The sequence below is a fragment of the Chiroxiphia lanceolata genome, chromosome 1 (assembly GCF_009829145.1).
Source record: "Chiroxiphia lanceolata isolate bChiLan1 chromosome 1, bChiLan1.pri, whole genome shotgun sequence".
Taxonomy (NCBI): Eukaryota; Metazoa; Chordata; class Aves; order Passeriformes; family Pipridae; genus Chiroxiphia; species Chiroxiphia lanceolata.
The window spans coordinates 12,150,759-12,164,231 of record NC_045637.1 but is presented as its reverse complement, the minus strand read 5'-3'; the positions used below and the strand labels follow the sequence as shown (position 1 = coordinate 12,164,231).

The 13,473-nt window shown below is 42.0% G+C and overlaps 1 protein-coding gene across 19 annotated transcripts in view; it reads right to left on the bottom strand.

The window, feature by feature from the left end:
* The window catches only part of MTSS1 (MTSS I-BAR domain containing 1), a 125,984-nt gene that overhangs the window by 66,197 nt on the left and 46,314 nt on the right, over positions 1 to 13,473 (bottom strand). The gene's annotated exons all lie outside the window — the stretch shown is intronic.

Sequence of the window (13,473 nt, the reverse complement as noted above, 5' to 3'; positions counted from 1 at the left end):
CTACACATAAAAATTGAAACAAAACCAGTTTAACATACAAAAATCAAGCTAAGGGACATGCATACTCCCCAGAAAATAAATTTTGTTCTGGGGGGTTTATGTTTCAGAAGTTGTATTTCAGGTTAGCAGAAGAAAACCGTATCCTAAAGAGCCAGCCACAGAAACCCATTACAAACACATATACACTTAAATATGAGACACTGCTGCCAGGTATTTTCAACAAACTGCAAACTTACTGCAGATTCAACCATCCTGAATAGTCCCCGGGGATCATTTTCTGTGGTCATATTAAAGATTTGGAAGTGTCGCCACGTAGGAAGGAGCACAATCCTGTAACTCATTACCTACCTTGTACACACCATGCAATTTAAAGCATGAGGGTTTTTATTTTGAAGCAGTGAAGCAAGGCTAAAAACTGCCTCCTGCATACAGTTAATAACACAGAAAAGTAAAAATTAAATAACTGCCTACACATCAGATGAAATAAAGTCTAATGTGGTTTCTAACAGCTGGGCCAAAATCATCTCTAGACATTAAGGGTCATGATCAGAGCAGCGACTACACCACTGCAGCCCTCCAGAGGGGTATTTCAGATGGCTGCACTGCAAGGCTGGTAGCTCCCAGCTCCCTGTACAGTAGAGCCTGTTTTCAGACCTGCAGGTGCAACAGCCCAACCCAGGTGCTGTGCCTGCCTCTGTCTCTGCCTGCAGGCCTGTTCCACAGGAAGTCTGTTTTGCTCCGTGTTCTCCTGAATGAATGTGCCATGGTACGTGACTATGTATGTCTCTATCACTGTGTAATGCAGTCTGAGGACACCCCAACTCTCCCTTTCTCATCTGAATTTTTTCAAATGGCTAGGGAGAAGAGTGTTCTTCCCAAGTGACAGTGTGAGTGAACATGTGAGTCTAGGTTTTATAAATTCCTGCTATCTCACTTTACTTAGCAGAAGCAAGATGGGCCAGATGAACCAGTGTACCAAGGAAAGCAATAAATTCATCACCATTCAGGCTTCCAAATCTGGGAGTTGAATAGCCTGCCCAAAACCCAGGAAGATCTCATTACAGGAATTCTTATGTGAAATTCTCAGTCTGAACTGAGTAAGAGATCAGATCAGATCACAAAGACATGGACTGTTCTAAAAAACGCATGCTCTTTGAATAAATGCAGAAATTAATATATTTTCTTAGGACTACACATGGATACATCAGCTGCACTGGTGATTGCTCTTGAGATCATGGATTGAGCCTAGATGAAGGCAAAACTACAAAATTAAATACTCACAGCAAGGTCCACTATCACAATTTATTATAATAGTTGGCCAATCCAACAGGAATTATTATTAATCTTTTTCTTGCATCTTAACCCTAACTTTTGAAACACACCCTGTACTGCCTTCCTTCACCACCTTTTTTTAATTTGAACGCTGACTCTGTTATTGAAAAATCTGCATGTGCTACTTCATTTTTTTGAAAAGGAATTTAACAGTTAAGCATTTTTTTGACCTGGGTGTTTCAACTGGTCCAGAGCATTCACCTCTCACTCCCATCAATACAGGAATTTGTTAACGGACTTTGTTTCAGTCCCACTCACTTTCATGGTATACATCCACAGCAAAGAAGTTTTTACACAGATGGCAAATTTCCAGCATTTGCTTTCAGGCTGCTCATCATGAAAGTACAGATAAATTCCTTAAATATTATATGAATCAGAGCCAGAACTCAAAGCCAGAAATAATTACCTTCTCTGGACAACATTCAGCAACCCATTCCCTTCTTCCCCAGCCTGCCAGCTATCTTCAGCACAAGCAGACATCCTCCTCCTTTTAATTGTCCATTCGTTAGTTTCTTGTGGGTTAGTCTTCTCCCATTTTTCTCCTCATCTTTACCCCTCCAGCTTTCTACAGGAGTCATATAGGGCCCTATCTCCCAGGCTTTTTGCTCTCTGCACTCTGCTCAGCTTCGTCCTGGGGGACCAAACTCTCACTGAAATACTTTTATTGTGATCAGCTGGAGTAAAGCATCCTCAACCCTTGAAGAAAAATATGTGTTTTCAGTGTTCTCAAACATAAACATAAAATAAACAACTTGACATGAATGACTCAAATTAGCTCTCCCTTTCAGTCTTGTTCCCCATCTTTAACATCTTGGAATCACTTCCATTCTTTAATGAAGTTCAGGCACTACTTTAAGTGAAACACTGCTAAAAACAGGCCGATGCAAAGCCCGCTGTAGCCCCATTTCCTGATCGCTGGAGACACAGCCACCCGACTGACAGACCCAGCCACAGGGGGATGCTTTCTGCTGCTTAACTCTCTCTCTAGATCCTTAGGTCCAGGCTGTGTTTGTGGATTCCTTCTGAAAGCAGCAAAGATGGCTTCTCCCATCCATCCTAGCATTGAAGCTCATAACTAAGTCTGGGTTTTGGTAATGCCAATATCTCCTTATTTGATACATGCATCCTGTTGCTTTGTTCAGACTTAGCTTTCCTTCCCCTAGTCCAGCATTATCAAGGACTCTTAAAATCATTGCTTTCATTCTGGTTTTCGACTTCTTCGTCCCTTTCACCAGGCTCACACTATTTGGACCTTGACAGACTGACTACACTGTGCTACTGAAGCATCAGCTCCGGTCTCAGGTTGGCCAACCCCTCCAGATGTCACTGCTCACATGGTAAGCCTCAACATACACCATCATCATGATTTCTTACTAATGAAATTCACTGTTCATCCTGTCATCTACAAACACACATCTGTCTGTCCTCCCAGCTTTTTTGCATTTCACGATCAGTCAGTTTTTGCCCATCATATCAATACTATTGTCATGGTTTTATATATACATATATATATATATAATATATATGGTCTATTTCCATCGTACACACTCTAAGTCTATGGTGGAAAAAAACTTTCACTGGAATCAGACTGTACAATCTTGACTCAATACCAGCCAAAATAACCCTACATTTATTAAAAACTAGCCACAAATAGCACAAAAATATTCCCAAATATTATTATAACTGAAAATGCTCCCAACTATTTCATAAAAAACATTCCCTGTCTAATTGCTCCTTATTTCTTTGGAAGTCAGTCACTAATAGCAACATTGATACTAGCATATGGAGCAGACTGCAGCATTTCAAAGTTGCCAACAAGTTTAAACAAACAAATTGCAGAAATTAAAGTTTAAGCAAAACTTTCTTCCCAGAAACAAATACTGACACTGGATACAAAATATGAAAATGCCAAGCCAATACAAACACTGAAGAAGACAAAACAAAACCAGGCAGGAATTTCATTTTGGCATAAGTGACAGCAGTTTTATGCCTGGATCACAAAGGAGCGGTTTCACTTCTGAAAAATTAAGTGTCTGTACCCTCAGGTAGGCAGTGAAGCACCTGGCAGGGCTGGGGAGGATGATGCAGAGCGCTGCACTCCCTCTGCCCAGTGACTCACCACGTAAACGCTTCCCAGATCTTTTCTGGCAGTTTTTTCGTAGTTTCTCAAAGGGCAGACTGGCAGTTCCCGGAGGTACATTTTTCTAGTAAATACTACACCGGGAGATTACAGACGCCACGAGTGGACTGCCTTGGAGGCAAAAACCTGGGTGTGCAACTTCGATGATAGAGACTTCCTCTGAGGTGACCTACAGGATTAACAATAATCCTGGTGTAACTAAATATGTTATTTGCCATCTTTTTTGCCCATGAAGGAAAATTTAAGGACACCCCTACTTCTTTCAGTATTGCAGGCCAGCAAAAGACTGGACTGAAGGTAACATGCAATACACTTAGACCCTGTTGCACAACAGCCGATTACTTTTCTCCTTTGTTTGGATGCTGAAGCAAAATTTTAACTCTCAACACATTAATAAAAACATAATCCAACCATCAAGAAATTAATAAAAAAAAGCAACCTAGGCACCCTTGCTAATATTTCCTCCAAACAAAAGACATTCTGTAGTCCTCAGCTCCGTGTGAACTGCTGTCACACACTGAAAAAAGCATCTCCATTTGCCTATGCAGACACTGCACAGACAGAAGGGAGCCCTCTCTGCACAGAGCCCTCTGAGTTACCCAACAAGAGCCACTCAAATTAAAATACCCATAACAAAAGCAACTCAATCGTAAGCACTGTCATTAAAGTTCCAAACTAAAATGAGAAGTCTACATATCTGAACAGGGAGCTCACGCTGAAGTAACCCATTATCAGAAAAGGCTTCTTTAGGAACATGCTCAATACAGCATCAAGTTTTCTGAAGCTCTTTTGCTACAAGACATAATCACTTCAGACTAACATTAAATGTGGCCACTGCAAATAAAGGAGCAAGCAATAGTACAGATCACAAATAACCAAAGCTTACTGCATGACCTTTTCAATAAGATGCTAAAAAGCAACTTATCTCTGTGGCAGAACCTTGATATCATCACAGTTGCTCCATCAGATTCTTCCTACAGTCCAGTCTAACATTACATCAGCAAGTCAAGTGAGGACACAGCCATTTAACTTTCTCCTTTGACTGAGACTTTGCAAAAGAGGAGCAATTCCTTAGGGCTTTTTGTCCCTTCTCAGAGGAGACTCTCATATTCACACTTAACTATGTGAAGCACTTACAGCCCTAAGTGATCCAGGACAGGGTTGTCTCAAAGACATTCCCTCTGGGCAGTTCTACATTGCCTGTGCTGACTAGGGTCTGGGCACTCTGCAGGAACTAGCAGCACCTCATCCAGATGTTTTCCTTCTAACAGTCAGTATGCAACACACTGGTTTAAGTTCCTTCTGGTCATATTTTCTAGAATTATTTTTCAGAACTCGGGGCATAGAGTCCCACCTACACATATCTTGGCTTTGCCTCAGCCCAAATGGTACAGGCTGAGAAGCTTTGGTTGCACACAGTTGAGCAGTGGATGTGAAACCGCTCACTTCAGGCAGCACTGCACCATTACTCAGGAGCTATTCAGACAGCAGTGAAAACCAGGACCATAAGATCACACAGGCTCCTGAGCCCAGGCAGATACTTTTCAACTTAATTGCTTTCCCTGTTCTTCAGATTACCCCAAAGTCATCTGTCCCAGTCTGCATTCCTTCAGCTACTTGCTCATGTTAAGTACCTGCCTACTTAGCTGTCCTTGGTCACGTACACAGCTCACACAGCTCTGCCTTGCCTGGAAATAAAGCAGCTCCTTCTCAAGCTGAGTTTGACTAATATTGCACTCTACCTCACAGCTAAAGGCAAACTCCTACAGAAGGTCTGACAGGCCATAAGATGGTTTAGTGGAGGAGAAAACAGCACCCAGGGTAAAAAGGTTAAATTGCCCTAAAAAACCACTTTGCAAACTCCTAGGAGGAAACTTCTGTTAAGTATTAGAGGCTTTAAGTAATGAGAAGTCACATGCCCAAAGAACCCTGTGGAGTTTTACCCTCATGCTGAGGCTTGACAGTTTGAGCCTCACATTGCAGCACAGTTGCCTTCTTGCACAACAGCAGACTGGTCCTGGGCAGGAAAATCAGCTGTGCCCTACCCATCTCAAAAAGGAGGAGACGCTATGCTTAGTTTCTCAGGTTCGAGCAGCCTCACAGAAGTCCAGATTGGAGGTTCCTATCAGAAGCCATAGGATTTCCTCAGTATACATTGGTCTGTTATCTATTACAGTCAATGACATGAAATTGGGCACTATATTTACAGGATGGGCACTGGCTGCAGAGCAGGCTGCTCTCCACTGTTCCCAGCCTACTGAATGATGAATAAAATACCAACTGCTACACATTTCTGTACCTGATAAAGCTCCCAAGACACAAAATCCCAGTATCCACACCTCTTCACTTGAGGAAAGTGAAGGAATTAATTATTCATATGCATGTAAAAACTTTTTATTTTTTTTAATTACCAGCCTCACATGGCCATTTTTGTCAGAAAGCCTAGAATAACCCAGATGCAGGAATTAAATTCACTTTCACTTCTCCCTTGCTGTTACTCAACATTAAGTCCTGCTATTAGTCATACACAGAAACTTCATTTTTCATAGAAATGCCTGGATCTTCATTCCCATTCATAGCACCCCAGTGGCCACAGCAGCTACAGAAGGACCACCAAAGTAGAGAGGACATAAAACTTTGATACCACTAACATACAGCACATCATGCATTTTAACAAGACTAAACAACAATAGCTACAGCAAAACCCAATCTCGTGCCCATTTATCACTGCCTGCATTTAAGTCTGTTGCAGCCTGTCAAGTATCTGGAAGCTCTTCCTGCCATCTGTTTCCTTCCTCCAAGGGTGCTGCAGTTTTCCATGATTGCTCTCTGTCACACACACACACACAGAGAGAGAAAGGTCTTCATTTTTGTGAATCTTAAGAATTATTTTTTAAATGGGCTATGAATTTTGAACCTGCCTATGCAGAGTGTAACTTGTCATTTGCTTGGATTGGTAAACTTCAGTTACTCACCTCCATCCTCACAGAGACATACCAAAATCTATTTTCTTCACCCTTTCTTCGTGAACTGGTAATATTAAAGCCAGCCAGTTACAATGGCAAGAACTTAATAAGCTGTTTCCAGAATACAGTGGCTTTTTGCTCCCATAGAAAGCTGTCACAACAATTACCAAACCAATTAACAGCAACTAAACAAGGGGACAGATTTGTTTAAAGACTTGAGTTTCAGTGCTGAGTGGGACTCTTATCGTTGCCCTTTGAACACCAGAGTTTACGACAGATTGTTAATGGTACCTTTTCTGCAGTGCTGAGGTTCCAGCAGATGAGCATCTGTCTCCTCTCTATATGTAAATATTGCCCTTTTCCTCACTTCCTACAGAAGGCACCTAAGGATTTTACTGTCTCGGGAAACAGGCTGCCCTAAATATTTAAGGATCCTTTTGGAGTTTTAAAGCAAATAGCCCTAAATGTTCATAAACATCTACCTGTACTTCTAACAAAGTCTAGTTTTTCCATAATGCAGGAGGTATATTACACAGTAATCTGTCCTTACATCAACAAAAAACCCCCAGTACCTTAAATTATAAGTAATACCCTTGCAGAAACAGTGAATTAGAACTCTTTTAAATAATTTATTTTCTGCAGCTACTAGCTTTGATAAACAAAAACCAGAGAATCGCTAGCTACCTAGCATTCATTTTACTTTTTGCTTTATACTGCAGTCCTCTTGCAGAAGGATTATGGGATTTCTCACAGGAAAACATTTTAATTTGGAACCTGAGGCTAAACGACTTGTAGTGGAACATTTACATTAAGAATACCAGTGCAAAACAGTCAGCAGAAATACTATGGTGTTAATATCAAGTTTGGAAGTAAAGGTTAAAAATCTCTCCAGAGTATACTCTGCAATAAAACTTCAGGAAGCAAAGAGGAACACACACAAAATGTCTTGCACCACATGCATCTCCTGTATTTGAAAGTTTTAATAATAATAATAATGGTAATAATAATGTCTTTACATAATCTTACTGGAAAAAACACCAGACCAATCTGACCTACATGCTTTAAATAACCTGCTTGCTTCTACTTTATGAAGAAGCTGGTATGAAACCATTAAGCTAATAGTCAGAGCTGACTACTGTTTGGCTTTTAGTAAGATCTGGCACAGCTGATAAAGTAAGTGAGAAAGAGCTTTGCAAATGGAAGCTTTGCATGAAAACCTGGTCATGGTAACACCAACTCCATTTCTCCTCTTAAAATACAGCCATAAAGCCAGCACACTAAGCTGATTTGCTCTGTCTGTTAGAAGATATCAATACCCGCCTGTATTCTAGCAGGTTGTGGGAGCAAAGGCATTCACAGCATTGCACTGTTTTCTCAGAAGGGTGTAATGCTTTGCTGTTCATATAAAGAGAGGTGAGTCTTATCCCAATTCCCCATGTTCTGAATACTGAAGACCTACTCAGCATGAAGGACATGCTACCTGCTTTGGCAAAAAACAGCAACAGAATTCAGCACATCTGCCTCCAGAAAGTGCAGAAGTGCATGTAGAAGCCAGAGCTGAAACATTGCTAATTGTGAAATTGTGTAGGAAAACTAGGACGAGGCTGTGTTGTCAGACACACACACACACACACACAAAAAAAAAAAAGGGCAAGCCAAAAAGACCCCAAACATGCTTTAAATTAACTCCAAACTGCCAGGCACTGCTTGCCTCCCTTTTTTCCACCCTCGCAAGCTCCTAACTGTGAAAGAGCAGCCTCTGTGCAGCCATCCCTCTGTGCCTCCCCCCACAGCAGTACCAAGGATGTTTTGTATCCTCCAGGTCTCTACATCACTCTACATTACTCCTTTCTCATGAACAGAAAACAGCAGCAATTCACAGCATCAGTAAATAGCACACTGGAGTATGCTGGACAAATGAACACTGTGAGATTGGGAATGCTAGGAGTGCAAGATGACCCTCACAATTCAATCTGTGATCATGGGTCTGGCTGAAGCTGCTACCTCTGCTTATTAGATGAAAGGGTTCTGTCTGCTCTGTCCTCAAATTCCCTTCCATCTTCTACCTGGTCTTTCTCCAAAGCCAAAACGATTCTTTCTGGACAGCAATGCCTAAGATGTTCCCCAAGGGATTTGTTCCATGGCAATTTTTGAGTGCTGCAACTGCCCAAAGAGAGAGCACTGAGCTGAAGGCTCAGCTTGCTTAATTCCATCATTTTTGTAGCAAAGGCTTACTTTCCTACCATGCCTGCAGCACAGCCCGTGTCAGTGGTAAAAAGGTACTACAATTTTAAAAATCGAGCTATCTTCTAGTTTTCCAGTGTTTACAGCACGGTCAGTTCATGTTTCCAGGTTCTCCTGTACTGGAATTCTTTTAATCAAATATTTCATAAGATTCACAAAACAAACCTAAAAAACATGGAATGTATTACTTGAATACAAGCCACTAACACTCCGCATTTGCAACATCCCACAAAGGCCACCTCAAAAAAAAGACTCTCTAAAATAGCAAGCAAGTAGCATAGCATTTTTAACTCCTTAAAGGCAGATTTGCTTTGGGTTCAGATGCTTGGTTTGAGCTGTGCACAACCCTAATCATTGCTTGCTGTCTGAATTTCCCTTGAGGAATGTAATTAACATCAAGTTAAAACCCCACCTCCAGCATCAGGGAGATAATTGAAACCTAGGCAGTCCCAAGACTCTTCTCAAATTAAGAAATTGCTAAACCAAAATGTAAAGCTGTAGCAAGATGTTTATATTAATTATACTAACCAACCACCAAGGGGCTCTTATCTGAGGGTACTTTTCCATGGATAATTCATGGCAACTTTTGAATGATGGTCCATAATACACTGTGCATTCCTCAACAACATGAACAAGCTGTTACAGCTACTTCAGGCTTCCAGTATCACAGTGCAGTGGCTGCTGAACTCCCCAGAGGAACTAATCTCTCAAATATTATCTTTTAGTGACTCCTTTCTCAAAACAGAGATCCATTTCATGGTTTAGTTTCCAGGAAAGTACTGCCTTGTAACACCCTCGAACTTTCACCATTCAGTGAAGACAGCTGTGAGCTAACAGTCTGAAATTTCAGGCAAAAAGATCTCTGAACTTGTTTTTAAAAGATACCTCAGTGTTCAACTGCTTTTCACAATGCCTTCCCTATTAGATTTTGGTCACTTTGGGTTTTTCCCACCAAAGCTTTTCACAATTCCTCTATACAAAACTATGCAGCAAATTACACCAATACAGTGGGTAAAAGTGCCCCCTTATATGAGTAGATCAATTTAATTGACTAGCTACCAAGTTAATCAATTAGATTAACAGTTGACCTACTTAAAGATAGGGACAAGTATCTGATACTTATTTTTTAGAAAATAACATGCAATAGAGCATCACCATATGAACAGTCAGGTAGTTCAGATAAAGCTGAAGGCCAAGGACATGCACAGTTCTGGAAGAACACTGGGCTCAATGGGATGCAAAGACTCCATTTTATATTGATGCATTTACACGATGTTTGCAGTCTTGAGGGGCAAAAGCTCTCTGATATATGGAAAGCTATCTGCTCAACACAGATTCTTCCAACAGGGGCAGCTCAATGATCAAAAATTTCCCTTATGGATTTTCTCAGACCTCTTTGAAGTTTGTGGTTTAATAAGCAGAGAAGAGAGGAAGAAAACGCTACAACTTCCTTTTCCATGGTACCTCTCTCAAACAGACAACCATTGGGAACTCCTGGGAGCCCACATTTCACACTGTTGCATCTGTGCCCTACTAAGCCACCCATCGTGCAGCAAACTGCAGCAGGAGAGGTTTATCTGCGTTCACTCTCTACTGCAGTCAGCAGTTATCTCGCTGCACAGGCTGCCAAGAGCCCCTGCTTCTGCCTAGGGATCAATTTACTGACATCTGATTTTCTAACCCACTTTTTCCTACCCATCTGACAGCATTTTGGGGACATGCTGTATGAACAGCTGACTCACAGCATTATTCCAAACTGTTTGTTACACTGGGGGAAAGGTGTTGCCTTTTTTGGGTTTGGAATAAAAAGCTTCACTGGGAGAAATAGTGTTCAGACAAAGGTTAGGTTGATGCTCCACAGCTGGGCAAGCACATCAGTTTAGCTAAATGAGCCTCCACACAACACTACAGCTCCTCAGTCTGCTGTGTGGCTTCACACCTGCATCACTGGTAAAGGCAGTGACTCTAGAGAGCAGAAAGCCCATTCAAGTCGTTTGATGAAAGGATCCTGTGGTGGTGCCATGCTACTCAAAAAGACCTATTTGTACTGAATGCTGGAGCCAGAGCAATCCTAATAAGTCATTCCTTCAGCTATTTGTCAATCAACAGGCGGGTACCCTGACGAAGGCTGTGCTGTCTCCTAGTGAAATGTGCTTGCTTTCTGTGCAGTCAATCTGAAAGTTGTAATTCTAGCTCCTATCACACTACGTGTAACGTCACTTATAATTAACAAACCTGAAAATCAGCAAATAATTCTGAGAGACAACTGAACAAATGATGTCAGGTTCTATGACAAGGCAGTTGCGCCAGAGGCGATGCAACAAACAGCTACATGACATTAAACTTTCTTCTGAAGAAACATTCGCCTGCTTTCTATTAATTTACGTACTTGATATTTAAGGACTGACAGCACTGAAAAACGTGTCATTCCATTAGACAGATAGCTGTCCTGCCTCCGGGGGAAACGCTGAGAGTGTAATGGAAAGAGTTTTAAGGCTGGTGTGCCGTGGGGTCGGGTCTGCCCTGAGCAGCTGTTCAGGAACCCTCACCACCATTCCTCAGGAAACCACAGACTCAACAGCATAGGCAGAAGTTTCCAAAAAATGAAAAGCATCTCTCACCCCTCAAGAGAACACGGGCAAACGGACAGAAGAATGAAAAAGGAGGAGAGGCAGAAGGAATAGCTGCGAGTCAAGGCCTGCTTCTACTGAATGTCACTTGCATGAGACAATTCCAAGTGGGAGGACATATGGAGAATGACTCTGTTTTGCAAGGTAAATCAAGACAATTCACTCATGGTTCTTGAAAATATGTACTTCGAAGCTAGTCCAGCATATTTCATTCACTATCTAATATACACAGAAAAAAACCCAGATTTATTATTTGTATTCTTATTTACTCCCAAGAGTATCTTTTCCTTCCAGTTATGCAAAAATAAAGAAAATAAACTGTGGGTTTGGTGACTTATTTTATTAACTTTTTTGCCACTTTTCCCAGAGGCTTTTCCTTTTTGTCAATCTTAGATGCCTTCAGCTGCATACTTTCCCTTCAGTCCCGGTCCCTTCAGTAAGTTTTAGGGTCTTTTCATGAGAAGTTGTCACACAATTTTGTTCCCAGAGTCACCTAAACAGTAGCATCGTGTGAGGACAGCAGCAGTCCTTGGGATGGATTAATTTCAACCCCCACTAACAGCAATTTTAACACTCACAATGCAAGATGAAAGATAAGAAGCAGAAAACCAAACACTTGGGGGAAACTGGTTACAGGGGAGTCCAGCTACTGATGCGAAAGTGAAGCCTCCTAGTATTTCCCTTTGTCAATACATTCAGTGATGGCAGATCTTCCCCCTTCTTAGCGAGGGTACTGCTACTCCCTGCTGAACAGAAAGTATGTGAGATAAGAGATCCCAACTATTGGGTTGCAGGCTGTACATTATTCCCTAATCCTTTCAGACAAACTGACCACATCGATGCTTTTCTGATGCCTGGATTTGTTTCCTGGCACATACCTATTCCCTAGCTTGGACGTGTGAAGAAAGCTGGGTTTGATATCTTGAAAGCAGCATGCCAGTGCTTCTCAGCCCTTCCCAACCCCTCTATCTCACAAGCAGGAGCGTTGCTGGTGGAGTGCCATCCCGGCCAGCTGGCCCTCTCAGCACTCTCTGTAACTGTCTAATATCTTCGTGTGACCTTCACGGCACTAACCAAGTGCACCAGGCAAACAACTCAAGGAAGAACACTAAAAATATCCCAAACTTACATCAGTCACAGGACTAGGGCCCTGCTGAGAGCACAAGTTACTGCTCAGTTGCATTGCAGCCCTGCTTTTCCGGCTCAAAGGGATCTGCACATCAAGTAAGCTCAAACTCTTTCATTTCGGCTATTTTAAAAAGGCAGTGAAGAAACAGATCTCTACTGCTGGTTTTTGTCCCATGACCAAACCAGAGTATTAGGAGGCGGCTCACTGATCCCAATCAGCAGTGGCATAACTCAGTGTTCAATAGGTTCCTTGTGCCAGTGCATCACCACATCAAAACTCTGCCAGGGTGGGTCATCCTCCCGTGATTTACTGAAACCAGGCTTCCTCTCACCAGTTTATCAGAAGACTTGGCAGAGGAAAGTACTTGCTCAGTCCTTAACATGGAAAGATATTCCCTGCAGACACAGCAACCAAGCCATACAATCTCAATACTGATCTAGGGAATACCATGAGCTACTGGAAACAGCCTTTAAGTGGAATCAGCTACTTAATGCCCATCTGGTTAAAATAAAATGCAGTATTTAGGATGGATGGGGGCTAAAAGGAACTTAAAGAAAATAAATTATAACTTCCCAGGCCAGACAGGCTTCCAGGGATTAAAAGGCGAGCAAAGCATTGAAGACAGGAGGAAGCTGACAAATGGATATGAAACACAGCATGAAACCCAACTTTTCCACTAATGTGAAGGTTGCCTGCAAATGAAACCCTTTCAACACTCACAGAAAAGCTGGTTATAATAGATAATGCATCTGTATCTTACCCTCAAGTTTAATGCTGGTACACTTCCCAAGCACACCAAACTCGAGTGCTCTTTCAATAACCTGCAACAAAGCCTCCCAGACAGCCAGTGACCCACAGGCAGGAGGGTCGGAGAAACAGGAATGTGTGGGTGCACGAAGGCTTTTCTCTGTGGCTTCCCCAGCAGCTGGTGCTGTGGAAGGGTGGGCTCAGGGCAGCTGCTGTAGGACATAAATAGGCAACAGCTGTTTGGCCATATGCTCAATGGGTTCCAAAGGGTTAAACTCTGTCATA